The sequence below is a fragment of the Symsagittifera roscoffensis genome, unplaced genomic scaffold, assembly GCF_963678635.1.
Source record: "Symsagittifera roscoffensis unplaced genomic scaffold, txSymRosc1.1 SCAFFOLD_315, whole genome shotgun sequence".
Taxonomy (NCBI): Eukaryota; Metazoa; Xenacoelomorpha; order Acoela; family Convolutidae; genus Symsagittifera; species Symsagittifera roscoffensis.
In genome coordinates this window covers 11824-23646 of record NW_026971598.1, presented here as the reverse complement: position 1 = coordinate 23646, position 11823 = coordinate 11824, and positions in this window count along the sequence as shown.

The following is an 11823-nucleotide window of genomic DNA, read 5'->3' as shown; positions in this document are numbered from 1 at the left end:
CACGGGGATGTGATTTGATCTAGAATGTTCCAGACAAATCAACGCTTAATTTGTTTCAACTGAAACTTTAATTACTCATACCTGCATGCAAACTTGTAATTGTAGAATCAGAAACTGCGTTTATACATAGAAACCTACATACCTGTGTTTCATACATAAAAACAACTATACGCACAAATACAGAGTGAAAATAAACAAAAAGAACAAACTGAAAACTTTTGAAAAATTGAGAAAAAATTACTTGTAATTTCAGCACCAGAGAGATTTGAATTTAACTTAGAAATTAGCTACCTCTCCAAGAGAAATTTAGCAATCGCAATAAGCTAGTATACTCTAGATCTATTGAGCCTAGCAGAGACTAGTTAAGCACCCTGAGACTAGTAGATATAAGAGTAAGATTAGGATCGGTATTAGACTAAGAAGTTGCACGAATCTATCCGGCCGAAAATAAGATAACGTGACGAGCAGACGGTGTGCCCTATCCGAAATTACTCTTTGAGTTACACCTCGAACGTAACTCATCTGGTGCGACCATAAGTCTCGATCAAAACCTTAAAAAACAAATTAGTTTAGAACTAACAAATAGATTAGAATTAGACAAAAAAATATTATCAAAAATGTTACATGATAATAATCTAATTGAAATGTCTCTACGACTCAATAGAACAGAACCGCTATTCCGCACAATAATAGAACTACCGGGCATTGGAAGAAGACCTCGGACAAGAGACGATCTACGACTACGAAGGAACTTACCATTAAGTTTCATGGTCGTACGGCAAAAGCCAGACCAAACTTTTATATTTATGATTTTATTAACAAAGAATTTAGATTTTCATTTGCATACATAGAAACCTTGAAGAAAAATCTTCAATGATTACTACAGGCGCTAAATCCTATTTACTATTGTACAATAACGATTTATAAAAACATCTCAAATTGTTTCCTCTAAATCTGCAGTAAAATTAAAAAAGATATCTGAAAAATATATTCATTGAAAGAAAAAAGAAAAATTAGTTGGCATGATCATTAGTTATTAGTATATACAAATCATCCGGGCATCCCCCGCTTCATCACCTAAACATAATAGCAAACATTTAAACCACTAATATCATCAAACACTAAAACTCTTATCAAATAAATTTAAATTATCTTTAAAACCTTATCTAAATTTTTATCTTTCTTTCATCTCAATTTATTCAATCTTAAACAAGATCATCAAAGCTTCCCTTGGATCTCCATTAAAAGTTAAATTAAAATCCATTTTATATCATTAAAAATTATATACTGATCATCAAGACCTATCTTTGGATCAAAAAGAACAATTTTGTTCTCCCCCACGCAATAATATAATGTCTAACGACCTCAAACGTCGATTCACAACCCAACCCTTTTTAAAGACCCAGGACTAATAGAAATTTTTCAATCACACTAACCATTCAAATTAAGCTAAAGAGTGAAGAACTTCGGTTATTCATCCTTCACTTAATCACCCCTCTTACCTGACCCAGGCTAAACATTAAATCTTAGTAAGTATTAAAATAGTATCTAACGAACTACCTGTGTTCTAATTATACCTGAACCTTGTAGATCGATTTACTATTCTCCAACCCTTGAACACAATCACTACCCCTAAGTAAGATTAAGTAAGTTAACACCTTAACTTAGAATAGCCACGGAAAAGTAAAAATCATTCTTTGGAATCGATATATACTTTTCTCTCCAACCCTACATAAAAAACCCAAGTTAGGCTAACCAAAAAATCGTAAGGACTAACAGTCTAGGGTTTTAAAATCACTAATAACAACCTTGCACCCATCATCTTAAACTTTATGTCACTGAACAATTTAGGAAATAAACAAACAATCGTACTACACAATTGTAAAATAAATAACTAAACATACGATCTTGTAATTACACCGCATAAACAAACAATCGGATATATTCGCACAAAACGTCAAACAATAAAAAGAAAAATTTTAAGTAAGCAAAGACAAATTACACGAAAAAGATTTTCAAAGCGATTTTCAAAGTCAGCGATTTAGATGCACTCTACAAACTAAAAGATTCAGTAAATAAAAATCACCCAGTTCATGATCAATTATACTTTTCCGATTCAGAAGCTACATCACATTCATCAAAACAAGGAAAAAGAAGAATAAAAAAGATTAACAAAAATAAACCAGTACGTTTATACAGTTGGAATCAACCAATCAGACACATTGAACATTACGCACTGACAGCCATAAAACGAAAAAATGAGTCAAAGCCCAAGTGACGAAAGTTCAGACGAAGACTCTGTTTTCCCATTTATTATCATTTCACTCAATGAAGACAGAGGACAAACACAATTCTGTCATAATCTAATCGCAAATATATTTGAACAAAGAATTAGCCCATGTAAAGTAGAATTCCCAGAAATAAAAATCAAAAGACAAATTGTCGATCATTACATAAAAGGAAAATGTAACTTAACACAACATTATGGAATTTACACCATAGAACTCAGTACAACAAGAAACTTCTATGGCAAATATGTTATCCAAACAGATGATGTCGATATAGAATTTTCAAAAGTATCCACAGAATACATTAAAAACATACAACATCAAAATTCACAGAGAGCAAATTCAATTTTCACTAACGATGTTTTTACAATAATATATAATTAATTATCTATACAAGAAAAAAAAGAAACCGAAAGCACATCACCGGTTCAAACATCAAGACACAAAAATGTAAGAAATGAAATTGCCGCATTCTCAGCATTTTTAAACACAATCCGTGAAAATTTTTCAAATAACGAAATTTCACCAAATGTTTAACACGATTTACAAAAAATCTTAGCATGGTTTATAATTGATTATTTTACCCGAAATATAGATTTAATTGCACAAGCAAGAAAAAATTTCAGACCCCAGAGTACAAATGATGACATTGTCATTGCAGAACAATCAGATTACGTTTGGGACCCTGAATGGTCTCATCCATTATTTCTGAACATTCCAATATACATCTCAAGTCAAGCAATCAGTACAATAACTATTCACAAAGATTATATAAAAGTAATCCCACTAACAATAGATGCAACACCTTTAAATTATATTTCATTTTTACCTGATAGACGACAAAAAATTAGTTTAAATTCAACTCTTGTACAACAAGAAAACTTAAATGGAACAAAAAATCTTACAATACAAGATATTCAAACACCATCACATTTGATAAATGAAGAAAAAGTTGAAACAATTGTAACAACCACACAACAGAGTATTTCACCAATACATCCAAATCTTACAACGCCAAAACCGAAGACTTCAATGTTACCCCAAGTAACATTACAATCTACGGTTAAACCCTCGGTTGCTCCAAAATATTCACATATGGATTACCAAACAATTAGACCAATGACGAAACCACCGCGAAAACAAAAAATACTCACCAGAAGTAATTTTGCAGAACACAATTATAACTATGTAAATAGATCGCAAACATCTAAACCTTCTCGTACAAATCAGCATAATCCTTCATTTTCACAACGACAAAATCGCCAACAACACACATCAAATTTTGTAAATTTTAATGGTAACCCACGAATTCCAACAGACCCAAATGAAAACTATCCATTTTTTCAACAGAATCAAAATAGTAAAAAACCATACCAATATAAACAAAAACAACTTACTATACACCTAATTATCATTCATCAGATGATGACAATTTTCATGATCAAAGCCATCAACAAAATTTTCAAAACCAAAGACTCCAATCTTATCACGTAAATCAACCAGATATTTTTGAACCATATACACGAGAACAACATATGCGACAACCTAGATCAAATTACGAACCTCAAAATAATAATTTTTATTCACAAAATCCAGCAAACACTGATTAATATTAACCAACGCAAATGCAGAACGAAATACAACTACCATATTATTTGCAACAACATCAGATAACAAAAAACCAACTGACAAATGTTTCACAAATGCCAAATGCCGCAGAATCACTACAAATGACTATGAATCCATACCTTATGGGTGGATCATCAATAACATCAAATAAACCACTAATGGCATTCACAGGCACAGACCCTGAATATTCTGTAGAAGACTATTTAAATGCAGTCACAGCACATATAGTTTTAAATATCGGACCTGGACCAATTAATACACCACTCCATCAAAATTGGATACATAGACGCACAGCGTTAATCCAAACAACACTTGATGGCGCAGCTCAGAAATTGTTTTCAGTTTTACCAATAGATATAAAAACAAATTGGAAAAGATCTACACAAGAATTTTCAAAATTGTTTGATTCTGAAAGAAATAAACAACACCAAAGAGTTTTATGCAATGAAATTCGCAGACTACCAAACGAAACAATTAAACAATTGGCAGTTAGAATCGAAACACTAGTTTGAAAAGCATATTCACTAAACACTCATGATTATAAAAACACGAAAATGACAGAAATTTTTTTGATGACTCTAACACCCCAATTAAGAAAAATAGCTATAAAAAAGAGAGCATCACATCCCTCATCAATTCGAGAACCAGATTTAGATTTCAGAAAACTATTGACAAATTAGAACAAGCAGAAATCACAATGAAACTTGAAGAAACAGAAAATCTTAAACTACAATAGGTTAATAGAATCGAAACAAATACCACACAAATAAACAACATACACGATTCAGATGTAGACCTAACTGAAAAAATCACTTAAATTTTGATTATGTATGAGAAAAATCCCAATTTCAAAGAAAAACCATCCTTCGAGAAATGGTGTAATTATTGTCGAAGATATGGACATAGCATTGCCGAATGTAGACCAAAAGCAACAAGATAACCAAAATAAACCACAAAAGTACAAAGAGCCAAACAAATCATTCTACCAATACATGAAAAAGGATCAAAATTTACCAAACAAAAATTTACATAGTAATAACAGCTCTGGTAAACCACTCCCAAATCATTCGAATTACTCAAGAAACCAATCGCCCTATAACTCTAATTATAGAGGTAGATCACCAGAACAACGAAATTCACGAAACTTCTCACAAAATAGATATAGTCGATCTAATAGCCAAAATAACCAGTATAGAAACAGCTATTCACGATCAAATTCAAACAGAAGAGAATTTTTTGATACCAGTTCTCATTCACATTCTAGGAATAGACACTATTCAAACGATAGATCACGTAATTCATCATACAATAGAAATATAAATTCCTCAAATAACAGAAATAGAAATTATTCAAATAACAGAAACCAACGTTACCAAAACAATAGATCAAGAAACAATTCTTACAACAGATCTAATTAACAAGGAAACAAAAACAATTACAATAATAGGTCACCAAACAACTCACAAAATACGAATCCCAACTATAACAATCGAAGAAATTATTCCCAATCCCCTTATCGAAACAACAATCGTTACCCTGATTCCCAACACAAATATAGAAGTAACACACCGAAACATAAACGACAAATTAATCAGGTACAAACAACTGAAGAAATAACTTCAGATCCCCCTGGTATTGACAACACAGAAAGTACCGAACTACAATTAAACCACATTAATTGTGAAACAACAGACAGCGAGAGTGATACAAATAACACTATCTCAGTTAATATGATCACAGTCGAAAACGACTACGAACCCAGTATAGACGAATAACCCTTTAGCTCACATATTTACGAAAATCAATCGGAACTTCTTCAAGACTACTATACCAGACCCGTAAGAAACGATGTATCAATTGAACAGAATGTAAACGAAGACAAATACAGTAGTCAATAACGAAAAACAACGCTCAAGTACAAATCACATTTACCAAAATATACAAAAAGAACAGCCAAGAGAAAAAATTTGGACCATCCCATTTCTCTTAGAAAACCCGAAAAGTAAAGAATTTTAACCACCCGATCTTGAAATAGATTTTTTAATTGATTCAGGAGCAGAGTCAAATATTATTAACATCCCTACTTGGAATGAAATCAAATCGTTACACCCAATCCTAACACCTATAAAAACCGCCAGTAAATTAGCAACAGCACAAGGATCAACATTGGTAAATTACGGAAAAATCCAACTTTTCCTTGTTCCCACTAGAACAATGGAACAGAATAAAATACTAAATAAACCATTTAAACAAACATTTCACTTTACAGACATAAAACACACAATATCATTTGCATACCATTTATAACTAAGTATATTCCCACAATAAACATTTTGAATAGCAAACTCCATTTAAAAGATAAATACACAAGGACAAAAAACACATCCTTAACATTCTTTCAAAGATTAAACAAACAACCTCCATTTTTTTCCAAGTTTTACCCTATTTATAATCAGGAACGAAAATACTTGAAACCACTATCAAGAAATGTATATAATTTCTCAATTAAACAAGTCCACCAGTACGATAAGAACCAAAACAAACAACCTTTTTTTATGTCAGACCTTGAATTTAAACCAATCCATAAATTTTTTAGAATCACAATCTCATCCATAAAATAAATGAAACTTTCAAACTCAGATATTATTTCATTACACGTATATAACAATTCACCATACCAGATAACACTACCCTTAGGACTCTTAGGATACTGTGAAACAAATGCTACAACTTCACCCACAAATGAAGTAGCATATCGAGTCAATAATATACTACAATTACTAGATATATGTCAACAACAATTCTTGATGAAGAATTATCAATAAACAACATAATAAGCAACGAAAAAAGAAACACTGACTACTTCACAAAACACCATATTTTAAACCAACGTTTAAAATATCACATCATACGGAAGAACAACCAAAAAGTAACACCTTTATCAACCCAGTTATCATCTTAGCTAAAGGAGAATCACTAAAAATTGTTCTAGATGCTAGATACCTCAATTCGCTAATTGACGAAACTAAATGTAATTGGCCCATTGAACCTATTCAAGTAATTCTAACAAAAATAAATGGTAAATACTTCACAACCGCAGATATGAATAGTGCATACAATTAAATGCCACTAGATGAACTGTCACCACGATTAACACAGTTTGTTATTGGAAATCAACAATACGATTTTAATAGATTATTCTATGGTATTTCCATAGGACCAGCAGCTTTTTCAGCTTTTATGAGTAAAATTTTTAGACCACTTATACTCAAGAAACATGCAATCACATACTTAGATGATGTTTTCATGCAGTCGCAAACGAAAGACGAAATGTTTATAATTTTAGAACAATATCATCAAATACTCAAAAACAAAAACATGAAAGCAGCCCTAGAAAAATCTCATTTTTTTCTAACACGCGTAAAATTTCTTGGCCTAATTATCGAAAGTAACACTATAACTCCATTGAAATCACGAATACACGCAATTCAGAAACTTCAACCACCCACAAATAAAAAGAAAATCCAAGAATTCCTTGGAATGTTAAATTTCTTAAGTAAATATGTATACAAAATGCAATTATACTTAAGACCTTTCTATAACATCCTTGGACAACAAAATAACTTCGAATGGACCACCGAACATCAAACAAGATTCAAAGAAACAAAAAAATTGTTAACAGAACAAATATCAAATACAATCCCTGATCCAAATCAACCATTTTATGCAATGTGCGATGCTTCAAACTTTGGCATCGGCGCAGCATTACTACAATCACACAGTGGAATAAACAAAATGAATCTTATATCAGCAAATTCTCGCTTATTTACACAAGTTGAACTACGACTATCTACTCTCATGAGAGAATGCACAGCTATAATATACACACTTACCGAATATGAATTTCTAATACTTGGATCTGAACATCCAACAGTCCTATTTACAGATCATAAACCTATAATTTTTCTTTTTACACAGAAATTAAACCCAAACCATAGAGTTTATAGATTTCAATTAATTTTAAGGAAATTCCCAATCTTACATATAGTTTGGACAGCAGGAAAAAATCTTGCACTACCAGATACATTAAGTAGAAATACACCACCTGAACTACTTACACGAAAAACTACAGTTGAAATACCACAAAATTTTAAATTCTATTTTGCAAAAAATGAAACATCACCCAGATTAGAATGCAAATATGCAGTAAAAACTGATATACATCAGTCACAAATAAATAACTTACAACATTTCCCACTCTATTTAGATTGTCAAAATAACCACTATGAAGTAGACCTATTAGGAACATCCACATTCAAGTAAATATGTATACAAAATGCAATTATACTTAAGACTTTTCTATAACATCCTTAGACAACAAAATAACTTCGACTTGACCACCGAACATCAAACAAGATTCGAAGAAATAAAAAAAATGTTAACAGAACAAATATCAAATACAATCCCTGATCCAAATCAACCATTTTATGCAATGTGCAATGCTTCAAACTTTGGCATCGGCGCAGCATTACTACAATCACACAGTGGAATAAACAAAATGAATCATATATCATCAAATTCTTGCTTATTTACACAAGCTGAACTACGACTCTCTACTCTCATGAGAGAATGCACAGCTATAATATACACACTTACCGAATATGAATTTCTAATACTTGGATCTAAACATCCAACAGTCCTATTTACAGAATATAAACCTATAATATTTCTTTTTACACAGAAATCAAACCCAAACCATAGAGTTTATAGATTTCAATTAATTTTAATGAAATTACCAAACTTACATATAGTTTGGACAGCAGGAAAAAATCTTGCACTACCAGATACATTAAGTAGAAATACACCACTAGAACTACTTACACGAAAAACTACAGTTGAAATACCACAAAATATTAAATTTTATCTTGCAAAAAATGAAACATCACCCAGATTGGAATGCAAATATGCAAAAAAAACTGATATAGATCAGTCACAAATAAATAACTTACAACATTTCCCACTCTATTTAGATTGTCAAAATAACCACTATGAAGTAGACCTATTAGGAACATCCACATTCAAACCAATTCCCTATTCACATTGGGTAAAAAAAATACTCAACAAAAAACAATCAAACAACAACCACACCAAAAAAGACACCTCTCCATTGGTAGAAAAAGAAAATTTAATTGATAAAATGAATTTATCAGGACCACCAATAAATGTTTCAAAATACACGATAAATCAAGTTTTTGATCTTCATGACCCACTCGACACAATTCCTTTATCAAAAATAGAAGTTGAAAATATTTTTCTACCACCAACAGAAAAAATTACACTACAGTTATCACAGAAATATCAAATTTTTGATCCCGTAATTCGCCAACTCAAATCAGGGCACAAGTATAAAACAAAACCAACAAAAGCTGATACAACAATATTAGGAAATAAAACACTCCTCCGATACTTTAGAAAATACAATAATACAACTATTAATGAAATCACAGACCTTTTAGAATATCAAACACCCGATTTTAAAGTACCCAGTCTCCCCCTCAGCATGATGCTGATAGCATTTGACATATCTCATACACAACATAAAAAAGGACACTCAGGATCAGAAAAGACATATTCAAATTTTACACAAAATTTTTACTTCCCAAATGCATCAATTTGGATTAAAGTTTTATGCAACGACTGCATAATATGTCAATTAAATAAACCTTGTCCAAATCAAAAACAATTAGCAACAAAACAAGATTTTGAAGGAAAAAGTCTAAATTTCAATCATAGAATTTCATTCGACACAAAAGGACCAATTTCACCACCCTCCGAAGGAAATTCTTATATTATGGTAAATGTAGCACTCAACCCAGTACCACATTGTAATGCTTACTACGCATACATAACACTTTACGTAACATTGGATAGCTAAATGCGGACTACCAGAAAAACTAGTCACAGATAATGGCACAGAATTCATTAACAACGAAATCATCACATTATGCCACCTATTTAATATCAAACATAAACCACGTACATCTCATGCACCTTGGACAAATAGATTAGTTGAAGGTATGAACCGTTCACTACAAGAATACCTCAGATGCATCATTAATGGAACTGATAAACGATATACTGAATAATCAACAGATGTAAAATTATTCCCATTATCCTATAATTCACAAATTACAACAACCTTAGGAACGTCACCATACGAAATGGTTTTTAATCAAAAGCCATGAAAACCAATCATGTTTACAGCAAACGCTCATAAAAATCCACAAGGTTATTGTCAACCCAACAAGGATTCAATTTTTTATAACATACCATTACACACACATGATGAAGACCACTTTCATCATCCACAAATTTTGAAATTAGCTTCCGGTACAAATACCAAATGGATTTTAAAAAAAGATAAAAATACAATGAAATCTACCAAAAAGTAACAAAAAAATTGTTACAAAGGCAAAAGATAAATAAACAAATTAATTCACGCTTCATGCCAGCCACAGGCTTAAAAATTGGAACATTTGTTTTAATACCTAATTTTAATACACAAAAAGGAATATCCAAAAAATTACAACCACTTCGAAAAGGACCATACCAAATAATTGATAAACCTACTGAAGTAACATACAAACTTACTGACTCCAGCAAGAAAGAAATCATACAACACCGTAACAATCTCTTACCTTATTTTCCCAAGGAATACGCACTTCGCGAATTAACTCAATTATATTCCTTCACAGGTTTACACATAGTTCAAAATAACCCACAAATAGAACAAAATCAACATGTTAATACTACCAAAAATACAAAAACAATTCAACAGCAGAATATCGACCCTCAAAAATCAAACACACCAGAACCAAATTTACCTCAAAAAGAAAGGAAAAATAGGAAATTAACAGAAAAGTTTTTACCACAAGATCAACAACAAAAATCCGAACATAGAGAATCATCACGTCTTAGAAGTCAACTACGCAAAAACTAAAATACATTCTTCCCACACTCTAAATATTAAAGAAAGTTGATTTTCAGAAACAACCTTGATTTCAAATTAAGGTAAACGTTCTTTTAAATTACTTTACACCTTCACATTTCTGTAAAAACATGCTGAAAATAACCTCGATCAATTCTAGTTCAAATTCAACCAATAGATATCGTTCAAATTGTCACCTTTCTATCTCTAACACAAACTTATTTAGCCGATGGATATTAATCTCCAGGCATATCTATAACTATAGCTTTACAACCTCCAGGTCAAAAATAAGCAACTCGCTAAAACTTGACAACTAAAGTAAACACTACTTTAAAATTATAACCCTCCCCTATCAGATTATACAAAAATCAACAATATTTTCCCAATTCAGACCTCAAAAATCTTCCAACCAAAAATAGCAAATTAGCCTAAAATAAAAAAGACCCATGATCATTTGGCCTAAAGTAAAAACATTTCAAAGATACCCCCATTTATTCAGCAAATGAAAACAATACTATGAAGACCTCCCGAACACCAATAAAATAGCCCTCAACAATTTTGCTTAAACTCAACCCACTTGTCAAAAAATCAATAAATAATCCAACCACACTTGAATTTTGCCTCAAAACTTTCAAAAAAATTTGACGAACAAATCACTCCGTAAATTCTTCTTTCCATAACAGTTGATCACATAAAACAAAAACTTCTAACCTCTTCAGAAAATTTTTCAATCTATTTTTGATATACTTTTTCATTGAAACTTTTGAATTCATAATAAAAATGTCTATAATTTTTTGCAATCTTTTTTTCTATTCCCTATTTGAAATATATCTCCAACTCTCCCAAATCCTTGACCACATCTACATGTACGAATACGTATAATCTATCTAAATGATACGAACTGCTTTCAGTCGAACA